Here is a 13,251-nt window from a genome sequence, read left to right as displayed (position 1 = left end):
AGAGAATAAAAGGCAGCTACCGAATGGGAGAAGATATATGCAAATAACATATCTAATAAAGGGTTACTATCCAAAATCTATAAAGAACTTATAAAATCCAACACCCAATAATCCATTTAAGAAATGGGCAGAAGTCATGAATAGACACTTTTCCAAAGAAGACCTCCAGATGGCTAACAGACACATGAAAAGATGCTCAACATTACTCATCATCAGTGTAATACAAATCAAACCTACAGTGAGATACCACTGCACATCAATCAAAATGGATAAAATTAACAACTCTGGAAACAACAGACGTTGGTAAAGATGCAGAGAAAAGGGAATCCTCTTACACTGCTAGTAGGAGTGCAAACTGGTACAACTCTATAAAACAGTATGGAGGTTTTTCAAAAAGTTAAAAATAGAACTACCCTACAATCCAGCAGTTGCACTACTCAGTATTTACCCAAAGGATACAAAAATACAGATTTGAAGGGGAACCGTACTCTGATATTTATACCAGCATTATCAAAAGAGAAAAACTATGGAAAGAGCCCAAATGTCAACTGACTGATGAACTGATGAAGAAGAAGTGGTATGTATATGTGTGTGTACACACAATGGTATATTACTCAGCCATAAAAAAGAATGTACCTTGTCATCTGCAACAACATAGATGGAGCTAGAGTGTATTATGCTATGCGAAATAAGTCAGTCAGAGAAAGTCAAATACTGTATGATTTCACTAATATTTGGAATTTTGGAAACAAAACAGATGAACATATGGGAAGAGAAAAAAAGAGAAAGGGAAGCATATCATAAGAGACTCAATGATAGAGAACAAACTGAGGGTTGATGGAGGGAGGTGGGCTGGAGGATGGGTTAAATGGGTGATGAGTATTAAAGAGGGCACTGGTGTTAAGCACTGGGTGTTAATATGTAAGTAATAAATCACTAAATTCTACTCTGAAATCAGTTATTACACTACATGTTAACTAGAATTTTAGATGACAATTTGGGGGGAAAAGTAAAAATTACAAAAAATAAAATACTAGCTTTTTTTTTAATATGCTTCACTTACCAAATCCCTACTGTGTGCTAAGAAATTAGACTGAATCTTCCAGCTTCCCTAGCAACCTTACAGTTTTTGTATCAAGAAATACAAAAAAATAGAAGAAAACAGAAGAAAAACTATTAACTAAAGTTCTTGGAAACATGAACACTGTTATAACCTATTAAGCCTCTTTAAAGGAATAGATAAAAAAGAAACTCTTTCCTGTATAATACTAAAATAATTTCAACTGTAAATATTATACAGCCAACAGAAATTACATGCAAATAAAAAAAAAAAAACAGCACAGCCAAGTTTCAATAAAGGACCAAACTGCTTTGATCCCTTGGAGAGAATTCTTTGGCTCACTAATAGCAAATGGGCTTCTCATTAGAAACATGAACATCACAGAATCTATGAAATCTGGGAAAGAGATATTGTGTATTTCAGTGTGTCAAAGAGATTAAATTCCTATTTGGAAAGAGACAGTTAACTAGCTTATCTTTCAAATACAGAAATATTTTTCTTAGTTTAAAGAATAATTTGGTAACCAAACATTCTCAGGATAACAAAAATATTCTAAAATAATAAATAATCCACTATTTCAAAGCAGAGTCTATAGAACAAAATTCCAGTAAAAAAAAAAAGAATCTGGAAAGTCCCTCATATTCATTGTAACAGGATGAATTACACAGGAAAACAGTGCTATAAACTTGAGAGAGGTTACTGAATTCAGAATTATCATCTATGGGTTTTACCATAATGCAGAAATAAACTCTTGCTGTATTTACTCAAGAAATTAAAATCCATACCCAAAAAGAGATGAATGAAGTACTATTGTTATGCATTTAAACTGCAGAGAAAGACTGGTGAGGAATGACAACTGGTTAAAAAAATTATGAGGACCAGTAACATTTAGAAACTTGTGTGTATAAAGTTGGTTTACTGTGAAAATGCAGGTTTTAAACTACTTTAAAGAAAAAGTAAGCTGCAAAGTTGGACAGTATAAATTATCTGCCACATGTGTGTTTTGCACAGCCAATCAGTCCAGTTTACTTTCCACCTCACATAAAGCCTAAGCTATTTCAATCTTTGAGACCATTAATAGCAACAACAGCCACTGCAAACAGTTGGGAATGACTTGAATTACAAACGTTTCTAAAGCTCTTGAGGCTAAGGACAAAAATGTTTATTTGGAACCCTAAGGAGACTGCTGCCATTAAATACAAAGAACGACCAGACTGTCACTCTACTTCACTAAATAACTCTGAATTATTTCTAACTTTATCTGGCAAAATAGCACAACTTACTATAACTTTAAAGGCAACATTCTCTACAACGAAAGGCAATAAATATTTCTTGAGTATCTTCTAAGTCCAAGCCACTGTGGTGGACACTGGGGCATGTAATAAACAGAGCATTATTTCTGTTCTTCAAGAGTTGGGTGTGATCTTCTTCCACTTAATCAACGTGTATGTTATACCTTATTCAGTTACTCCTTTACATACAAAGAAATACTGTGTGCTCCTCATTCTAAAACTCTGAAATTGGATGCATGGGTGCATCAGTCAGTTAAGCATCAGACTTCGGCTCAGGTCATCTCACAGTTGGTGAGTCCCAGCCCACGTCGGGCTCTGTACTGACAGTTCAGAGCCTGGGGCCTGCTTTGAATTCTGTGTGTGTGTCTCTCTCTGCCCCTCCCTTGTTCATGCTCTGCCTATCTCTCAAAAATAAATTTAAAAACATCAAAAAACATTTAAAACTGTGAAATTAAACTTACTTCTTTCTTAAAATGATAATGAAGCTCAATTTGGCTGAATCCAATATGGATCCATGGTCCTTCTTATTAAGCAGATGTGACCAGGAGAAGCTTCTCAAGTTTCTCTGCTCCTTCAATTGTCCTACTATGTTTGTCTTTTTGTCTCTGTTTCCCTCCCAACTCTCATGCTGTCTTTCCTCAGACTTGCCTTCCCTGGATGCCTCTGCTGATGCCTCTCTCTACTTTCAGATGGCTTGAAGGTTTTTTGGCCAGTAGTTCCCAATCTTTGAACCACACTTGAAGCAGCTAGAAGTAACTGGCATGCAGTTTTAACTTTTCACAAGTGAGTCATAAATTCATCTGTATCCTAAGCACTAAGCTTAAATTCAGCTTAAATCATGTATATATTTCAATTTTTAAATAAATGTAGATTCTTGTACATAAATCTAAAAATCTTCCTCTTCATTTAAAACTGCAATACAATATAAAATCTGCAGTTACTAAAAATACAATTATTATTTTAATACAATTATGTATGAAATCTGTCATCACAAAATACAATTATCATCTTGATGTGACAGGGGAAGGGTTACCCATGAAATATTTGACATTAAAAGCGGAGGGGGGTAGGGGGAAGAGGGTCCTTATTTAAGGTTAGAAACCAGTGCTCCACACAGCAAGCTCCTTAAAGGCAGATGTGAGGACCTGCTTTTTATTTTCAGTGATCAGCACAGCAAGTGTTTCACTAATATATGCTAAACAAACGGATCTCAAACAAACACTTCCATTTAAGCTCTAGGCATTCTGACTGGGAACTGTGTCTCTCCCACCATCATACCCTTGGACCACGCTAATTTATTCTATTCTATTCCCAGTCTCAAGATAGACACAAATGCAACTTAACAGGTACTTAGAGGAAAATGTGGGAGGTTCAGGCAAGAAATGGGTCTTTCAGATCTGGGTGATGGGGTGGATGTGGGCCAGTCACCCAGATCAGTGCAGCAGGCATGCCAAATTGGTGAGACAAGGTGTAGAGCTGAGTTTTGACCAAGTTAAAAAGTTTGAGGAAATCTTGTGGGACCTCCATGAGTGAAGTAGTTTCAGTGACATGACAGGAGCAGAAGTGACACCCCAGTAAGCTGAATGGCAGGGAAGAAAGTGAAAGGAGAATGGAGCGTGGGTCCACCAGACTAACAATTGGGACCAGAGTTGGCTCCTCCCTCTTTCCTCATATCACACCACTACTGTGACTTTCAGAATTATTCCTCAAGTTTTATTTTCTCTCATTTATCCTGTTTTCCATTTCAAGCCCTCAGTTACTGCAATACTTGCCAGACCGGTCTCCCTGCCTCTGTGTGTCTTTCCAACTTCTTCTAAGTGGTATCACTATATATTATTCTGAAAATGTCACTTCTCAGATCAAAGCTTTTAATACTGCAGTGGCTACGACCCTGCAAAGCACTATTCTAATCTACCTTTCCTTTTATTCCCATCTCTATTTCCAACTGGTAAACAAGCTCATCCCAACACACACCTGGGGACTGGCTGCCTCCACACTACCTCAGAGGGCATTCCTCTATCTGAGACACCCTCCTCATCCTGAAAGCCTGGCCCATGTTTCAGTGCCATCAGAAAGACTTTCCATTGGAATGGGATCCCTGTAGTAGCACTTCTTGTCTCTTCTTATCCCAGTGAATAGATATAAATTCCTTAACAGCAGAAATCATAAACCATTCTCTTTGTATCTACCTCTTATGGCTGCTGGTCAGAATGTAAACCTGGAGGAAAAGTCCAGTTTCTAAAACTTTGGAACATTATGAGATTTTCAAGTGAACTTAATAATTAATGTTTGCGCTGACTAAAGATTATAAAAATTGACTTCTGGGGCACCTGGGTGGCTTAGTCAGTTAGGTGTCCGGCTTCGGCTCAGGTCATGATCTCGCGGTTTGTGGGTTCGAGCCCCATGTCGGGCTCTGTGCTGACAGCCAGCTCAGAGCCTGAAGCCTGTTTCAGATTCTGTGTCTCTCTCTCTCTCTGACCCTCTCCTGTTCACGCTGTTTCTCTCTCTCTCCCTCCCCTGTTCATGCTGTCTCCCTCTCTCTCAAAATAAATAAAACATAAAAATTTTTTTAGTAAAAAATTGATTTCTAAAAGTATCATAAAAACACAGTCCAAAAGTTAGTAATTTAACTTTATTTTAATGTTACAAGGGAGTACACATGAATTTGGATGAGAGAGAGAGAGAAAAAAAATCTCATTTTTTTGTTTGTCTGACTTAACCCACAGTGAAAGAGAATAATTATACTTACACTAAGGAGAACAAGAGGAATTAGCAGAATAAACATGACTAGGTGTATACTAGTTTCTCTTTGCTGCCATAAATGATTGGTTAAGGCAATCATTGTGAACCAAAGCACTAGTTAGCTGGTAGGAAGCATGTTTGTATCCACTGCACTGTTTTAAAAAGCTTTAATCCAAGAATACAACTAAAAAATCAGTCACTAGGGGCACCTGGGTGGCTCAGTCAGTTGAGCATCCAATTCTTGATTTTGGCTCAGGTCATGATCCTGGGGTTGAGAGATGGAGCTCCATGTTGGGGTCGGTTAATTGCCGGACTTCAGTTCAGGTCATGATCTTGTGGTTCCTGAGTTCGAGCCCAGCATAGGGCTCTGTACGGACATGTGGAGCCTGCTTGGGATTCTCTCTTTCCCTCCCCCTCTCCCTCTCCCTCTCTCTTTCTCTCTGTCTACTTGCTCTCTCATTCTCTCTCTCTCAAAAATAAATAAAAATTTAAAAAATCACTCACTGGACTAAATAATGTCTTTTTTTTCTAACTCCTGTACAATTTTATTTCTGACTTTTTCACATAACTACCTACCAGACTGCCCTTGCATTTTCTTCATTTCCTCCCAGTCACACCCATTTGGTTGCTAAGAAACAAAGTAAATATCTCCAAGAAGCATCTTTACAATGGATTCTATATTAATACTTATCATGAAGTAAGAAGGAGGCAGAAAGTAGAAAAAAACTTATCTCTATTATGCCCTTGATTATTTACATATACAAATTCATTTAAACTTGAGAAGAATCCTAGAAGGCAGTTACTATGCCCAATAACAAATGGCTAACTGAAACTCAATTACATAACTTGCCTAAGACTACACGGCTAGAAAGTAGTGGAACCAAGGTTTGCCCCTAATTTCAAAGCCAGTGTTATTACTATTCTCCTTCTTTCTAGCTCTGTCTTATGGCCTTTTAAAAAAATTCTGCACAAATAATTCTACATATTAAAATTCTGCAATAAAGCTTTTTGATAATTAAATAGATCTTTAGATGTATTATTTCCTAGGACTGTTTTCCCAAAGGATTACAGATTGAAATAATCTTTCCTTCACAGGAATAAAAATAAGAGTTTTATTGGTTTTTTAATTTTTTTTAATGTTTATTTATTTTTGAGAGAGGGAGACACAGAATCTGAAGCAGGCTCCAGGCTCTGAGCTGTCAGCACAGAGCCCAACGCGGGGCTCAAACTCACAAACCATGAGATCATGACCTGAACCGAAGTTGGCACTTAATCAACTGAGCCACCCAGGCACCCCGAGTTTTATTGTTAAGAAATAACCACACGCTTTTGGGGCACCTGGGTGGCTCAGTCAGTCGAGCATCTGAGTCTTGATTTTGGCTCAGGTCATAATCCTGGGGTTGTGAGATGGAGCTCCATGTTGGGGTCAGTTAATTGTCTGACTTCAGCTCAGGTTATGATCTCGTGGATCCTGACTTCGTGCCCAACATGGGGCTCTGCACTGACATGTGGAGCCTGCTTGGGATTCTCTCTTTCTCCCTCTCTCTTTCTGTCCCTCCTCCATTTGCATTTTTTCTCTCTCTCTCTCTTTCTCCCCCTCTCCCTCAAACTAAATAAACTTAAATATAAATCTAAATATAGATATAGATATAGAGTATCTATAGACATCTCTTATAGGATACTGATCCACAGGTGAGAGTGAAAATGAAAAGTACCATTTGGGATAGAGCTGCTATAGCTTACAAGCAAGAGTCAAAAAGTTATCCCTCCTGTGTCACTAATGTGTCTTATCAAATTGTATTAGGACACTGGAGTCACTAAGTCTACTGCTACAACAAAGAAGGTGGGGAGGGCATAGATTTTGAACTGGCCTGAGTTTGTTACATAAATCACATAAACTCTTGAAGCCATAATGTACTTACCTGAAAAATGAAAGTTAACTCCTTCCTGGATGGATTGATATAAGGATTAAATTATATTTGTGAAAAGGACTGCACAAAAGAGATGCAATGCATGCTTGTCTTCTTCTCATTTTCTAAGCTGCACTGCTAATTTTAATGATGGGGCCAGGGATGACATGATCGCACTTGGCTCTTCTGGAAAAGTCATCCTCCACTTAAGGTTTAAAAAACAAAACTAAAACCAACACAAACCAGGAAAAAAACAAAAAAGAAAAAACAGGAAAACCTAAATTGCAGAGTATAAATTGAAAAGCATGTGAAATATCAATGTGCAACTCCAACGAAAAGATAATACAACATAAACGTTTTCTAATTTACACAAATTCAAATATCCCGAACTGAAAACCTTGATTTAAAAAAAAAAATACTTTCTAAAATCTTGCCTCTATGCTATTCTTGAAAGAGGAGAGTGGAGTAACAAAACGTTAGGCAATCCATTAAAATGAAACAAAAGAAGGCTAATAGTTTCAGTCTGGTAAAACAGCTACTTTTTTCTTTTTTCTTGTAACTCAGTGAGCCTATTAAATTATTCCAATCTGTCATTCATTAGTAGTAGTTACTGGACCTCTGACAAGTTTTTTTTGTTGTTGTTTGAAGGATGAGGAAGAAGGGGGAGGTGGAAAGAGAGTACATCAATATTTTTCAAAATTCAATCCTTCTAGAACTTTCACTTCCAATCATAATAAGTTATATACACAAAATGAAGTCTAAGGAACAAAAAACCCCCACAGACCTGTCACTACCAGTATTGTAAAAAACAAGGAAGATTTAAAAAGTTATATATATTCTCTGTGATTCTGAGAGGACTTAAAAACATAAATAAGGACAAATACAGAAAATATTTTTTTATGATCAAATGCTGTTTGAATATCCATCTGACCTACCTTTCACCTTAAAGTCAGCAGAATAGTACAGGGTACTTTGCTAACCTGGCACAGTTTAAGATAACTCCAATAAAGAAAGTCCAATTTCCTGATTCACTCAGCCAAAATAAGCAAACTTAAGTTAGTTTGATCTAAGAGCAAACTCTAGGGAACTTACCCATTTACAGCTGAAAAATCAGAACAAGAACCAGAATTTAAAGGAACTTAGAAATCACCCATGACTTCATTTTACAGTCAAGAAAATTAAGTATCAGAAGTTTAGTGACTTCCCCCAATTCATACAGTAAGTTAGTAGCAAGTTTATCTATGCTATGCAAAGGATTATTGAAATAAAATGAAACAGTTAAAACCCTGATTCATAGAATCCAACTCTAATGTAGTTAGTTAATAGCTATTAAACATCAAAGTTTTAGAAAGTAATTTTTTTTCTTTTGATAACAGAAATACATTTTAAAAATAATCTAGCTGAACCTGGATAAAAGTATAGGCCAAATGCAATTGACATAAGGACACTACTATTTTTCTAATTTCCCCAAGAGAAAAAATAATTTCAAATAGAATTTTTCACTGTCTGGTTGTAGTACTCTTAGGATCAATTCCAGTTGTAGGGGGAACAAAAAGAGAAAGCAACTTCCAATCCTATTCCAGACAAATTAAAATGAAATCTCTATATGCATTAGATTCCCAGAACACAGTGAATCAAGTCTTATTTTTTTTAGGATATCACAGAGAGAGAATATATTTGCTTTACTAAATACCCCAAAATTGGATGAGATAGAAAAAAAAATAGTTGCAAAATAACCTTAATCATAAGCAAGTATCTTTATCCTACTTTTTCTTATCTAAATCCTATTTCAGGATATTGAGATTGGGCCTAAAAAAGAGATCAATTAAATATATAACATACTATATATTTATTTAATAAATATACATATCGGGGCGCCTGGGTGGCTTAGTCGGTTGAGCGTCCGACTTTCGCTTAGGTCGTGATCTCGCGGTTCGTGGGTTCGAGCCCCGCGTCGGGCTCTGTGCTGACTGCCAGCTCAGAGCCTGGAGCCTGTTTCAGTCTGTGACTCCCTCTCTCTCTGACCCTCCCCTGCTCACGCTGTCTCTCTCTCTCCTAGAAATAAATAAAACATTAAAAAAAAAATTAAAAAAAAAATATATACATATCAGTAATACTTCATGCAAAAAAAAATTTCACAAAACAAAATTCCTGGTAGCCTTAATTTCAAAAACAAAAGCGGCTTTTCTCTTCTATTCTCTCCCTGGGGATTCCTGGGTAGAGGTGAGCAGAACTCTACAGCAGGGGCAACCATCCAGTGTTTGCAGCGCCAGAAGGAAAAGGCAGCGCCTCCACCAAGGAGACTTGAGGAGAAGCTTGCCCTCCCCCTCTGTCTGGCCCCTCCTTCCAATAATGTAGTCATTTCTCTCCCAAACCTTGCCGGTAGGTCTGGGCAAGCAGCTACCAGCTACAACTCTTCAAGGCTTTCTTACAATTTTTTTTAGGTCCAGGAAAACTTACATTTGATTAAAAACATGACAGGGATTCACAAGGCTATACAAGTTCTGTCCCATCTCAAGCCACTTCCTGCTGCCGCTGTGAGGTTACCTCTTACCAGTCTACCTTCACTCACTCTGCTCCAGGCATACTGGCCTCCCACGCAGGGCCACTGCACCACCTCTTCCCTCTGCCTGGGACACTCACGACCCACAGATCCAATGACCTTCTCACCGAAGCTTTCCTAACCATTCCCTACCCCCGCATTCCCTACCTCCCTTACATGCTTTGTTTTTCCCCCTAACACTTACCACGGTGTGATAGGATACATGCTTTTACTTACTTGTTTATTGTCTATCTCTACTCACTCAAAGGTCAGCACTGTAAAGGCAGAAATTTTTGTCTGTTTTGTTCACTGCATGTCCCCAGTATCTATAACAGTGCTTGGTACATAGTGAAAGCTCAAAAACTATTTGTGGAATAAGAATATGATTCCTCCAACTTTGGGAATTAATGCTGGTATCCATCAAATATTAATTAGAGGTTAAGAACACAAAACTATTCAAGATGCTGTTAAACACAAATAGTGCAAAAGCCATGGTCTTTGCTTTCAAGGAGTCTAGCTGGAGAAGCAGAACTAATATATATGGAGTAATTAGTTAATTATATAGACAGTATTAGGTGTAACTATTAACTAATTAGATTTATCTGTATGACTCATGGAATGTGCCTTGTTATTCCTGGTTATCCCTAGCATATAATTAAATGCTGAATCAAATGGTATAAACTGGTCATAGGAGTTCAGAAGAGAAAAAAAATGAATGAGTTGCAAAAGAAATGACTACGGGCAGATAAGGTCTCATATGGGCTTTGTGTATGTAGAGACATTTGCTGGCAGTAGGTCGGAAGGCATCCCAGGTGAAGTGAATTTCATGAGAGGGCAGGCAGGTGAAAGACAGAAAGAAACCTATCTTTTAAAAAAATAAAGGTACTCACTGATGAGTAGTGATGATCTGGGGAGGACAATATGAGTCTAGATCATAGAGAGCCTAATCCTCTAAGCAAGAGGACTCAAGTCTAGATGTAATCTCATAGCTGTGTCCAGGCTGGGTCCACTGGAACCCTTCTACCAGTTTGGTGCAGCAACTCATGAAATGCTGCCAATGGTTCACACCAGCAACTTTCTGTGTAAACAAGAGAAACTACTTCCTACCCTCCCCAGCATGCACTTGCGCGCTCGTGCGCGCACACACACACGCATTTCCACAACAATTGGTGGCCAATGACTCACAAATGCAAGGGAAGGGAGACATTTATAGTCCAATTTTGTCCCCAAGCTCTCTGCCAGATCAAGCTAAGGCTAGATATCCCCTGAATTACTTGCTCATCTCAGTTTCTTCCTCCCAATTCTGCTTTAGTCACTCTGTTACAACATTTCAAAAACCTTTCTTTTCTTTTTTTTTTTGAAATTAAAAAAATTTTTTTTTTTTTAATTTCTGACAGAAAGAGAGAGAGAGAGACAGCATGAGCCGGGGAGGGTCAGAGAGTGAGGGAGACACAGAATCTGAAACAGGCTCCAGGCTCTGGGCTAGCTGTCAGCACAGAGCCTGACACGGGGCTCGAACCCACGAACCGTGAGATCATGACCAGAGCCAAAGTTGGACGCTTAACTGACTGAGCCACCCAGGCGCCCCTCAAAAACCTTTCTTGATATATTACTTGTACATGAATTCTACCTCAGATTCGGCTTTGAGGAAAACTGGATTAAGACAAGACTATAGAAGGAAGTACTACATACTCACAAGGAAAAGTCCATGTTTATGAAGAAGAGAGTTACACAGCACAAAGATAGTTGAGGGTCATTCAATTTAGAAGAATACAAAGCAGTCAGGTTGGTGATAGATGGAACAAAAAGGGTAAGGTGACTGGAGGCCAATTAAGGATGCTTGTGTCAGTGTGCATAAATGGCTCAGTCGGTTAAGCATCCGACTCTGGATTTCAGTCACACCTCAGGTCACAATCTTACCACCGTGAGACAAAGCCCTGCACTGGGCTCCACGCAACAGCACAAGGCCTGCTTGGGATTCTCTTTCCCTCCCTCTGCTCCTCCCTCACTTGCATGTTCTCTCTCTGTCTCAAAATAAACTTCTTAGAAAAAGGATGCTGGGGAACCCGGGTGGCTCAGTCACTTAAGCGTCTGACTTTGGCTCAGGTCATGATCTCACAGCCCCACATCAGGCTCTTTGCTGATAGCCCAGAGCCTGGAACCTACTTCGGATTCTGTGTCTTCCTCTCTCTCTGCCCCTCCCCCACTTGTGCTCTGTCTCTGTCTCTTAAAAATAAATGTTAAAAAATAAATTTAATTAATTAATTAACTAAAAGGATGCTGTTGTCAAATTTAGAAATAAGTGGAAGTAAACTATCTACTTTGAGAGAAGAGAGAACTTAGAAAGGGATTGGTCTGCATACAGGGAAGAACTGAAACTAACTCTTCAAAGTTTTATTTTTTCCTTGAAAGGCAAAAAATATTTCTTCAGTAGTATGTTAATGTTAAACCATAAGTTCTATTAAATGTAAGTATCTTTTCAGATTACCTAACACAAGAAGTATTCAAAAACTTGAGAATTACAATAAATAACAACAGGGCTCTAAAATTCTCCCTCATGTTTTGGGTCCCTGAATATCCATATTCACAAATATGAAGACTATGCAGTGTCTCCAAATGTTTATAACCTGTTAAGTTTCCTATGTAAGTAGCTTAAAATAATCTTTATTAAAAGTCAGTAACAGATTACTTAAATTGGAAATATATCCAAACAAGGTAACATCTGTTTTTCATTTATTTTTAGGGGACCCAGAAGTATTTTCAACAGAAAATAAGATACTGGGTCCTCGGTCATTAAATAAGGAGTATAATGTGAAAATAAGTAGGTTGATACGAAAGAAGTGATACACAGCCCATGAAAAGAGCTTATACTCTACATAAACTTTCAACTTTAGAATCTGAGAAACAGCCCATCACCGTCTGTATTTGTTTTATTTGGTTAATATTTCAGACACATTAAACTTCTTGGCTTCATGGTATCCTTTCAAAATTCATACTTACTAAAGATATCTATAAACAAAAATGACTACTTTTCATATAGTTAGTAACAATAATTTTGTGTTATATGTCTCAGTACCTAGAACAGAAAGGGTAATACAGAAATAGAACTTTTTAGCAAGGTTATTTTTTCTCATTGACTCCTTCATATGCATTAAAATGTATACCTAACAGCTATCAGTATTTAAATACAAATAACCTTTGACCAAATAATCCCACTGAAAAAAATTTCTCCAACCAAAAAAAAAAAAAAACAAAAAAAAATTTAAAAAAAAAAAAAAACAAAAAAAAATTTAAAAAAAAAAAAAAAGGCAGGGTGGGGGGAGAGACTGGTTACATCAAAATAAATCTGTAAGTCTAAGTTCACAAGAGTTTCTCCTATTCAGTTTTTAAGACCAAATTGATACTCTTCCAGACAAGTACATAAAATTTACCCTGTGTATATCCTTTAAATAGTCAAGGAGAGACTCCAGAAAAAAAAGGTTCCATAGCCAAATATGTTTGGTACCACATATGTTATTCCCGTCTTAAAAATTTATAATATACAGAATAATTTATGGAAGCCTCTGAGATGTTTCGAGGGGAAAAAATGATGTCTCCCAAATGTTATAGAATTAGAGAACATGTCTGTAATAATCAAACACAAGACTTACTTAAAACCCTCCATACCTACCTGATGATATGATAGCTACTTTCTTCATAAGCCTA

General features: G+C 37.5%; 1 protein-coding gene across 4 annotated transcripts in view; it reads right to left on the bottom strand.

Moving 5' to 3' along the window:
- The window catches only part of PDLIM5 (PDZ and LIM domain 5), a 220,487-nt gene that overhangs the window by 138,475 nt on the left and 68,761 nt on the right, over nt 1-13,251 (bottom strand). The gene's annotated exons all lie outside the window — the stretch shown is intronic.

The sequence above is a fragment of the Crocuta crocuta genome, unplaced genomic scaffold (genome assembly GCF_008692635.1).
Source record: "Crocuta crocuta isolate KB4526 unplaced genomic scaffold, BGI_CrCroc_1.0 scaffold83, whole genome shotgun sequence".
Classification (NCBI taxonomy): domain Eukaryota; kingdom Metazoa; phylum Chordata; class Mammalia; order Carnivora; family Hyaenidae; genus Crocuta; species Crocuta crocuta.
The sequence above is the reverse complement of the archived record's forward strand: the minus strand, read 5'-3'. Positions and strand labels throughout refer to the sequence as shown.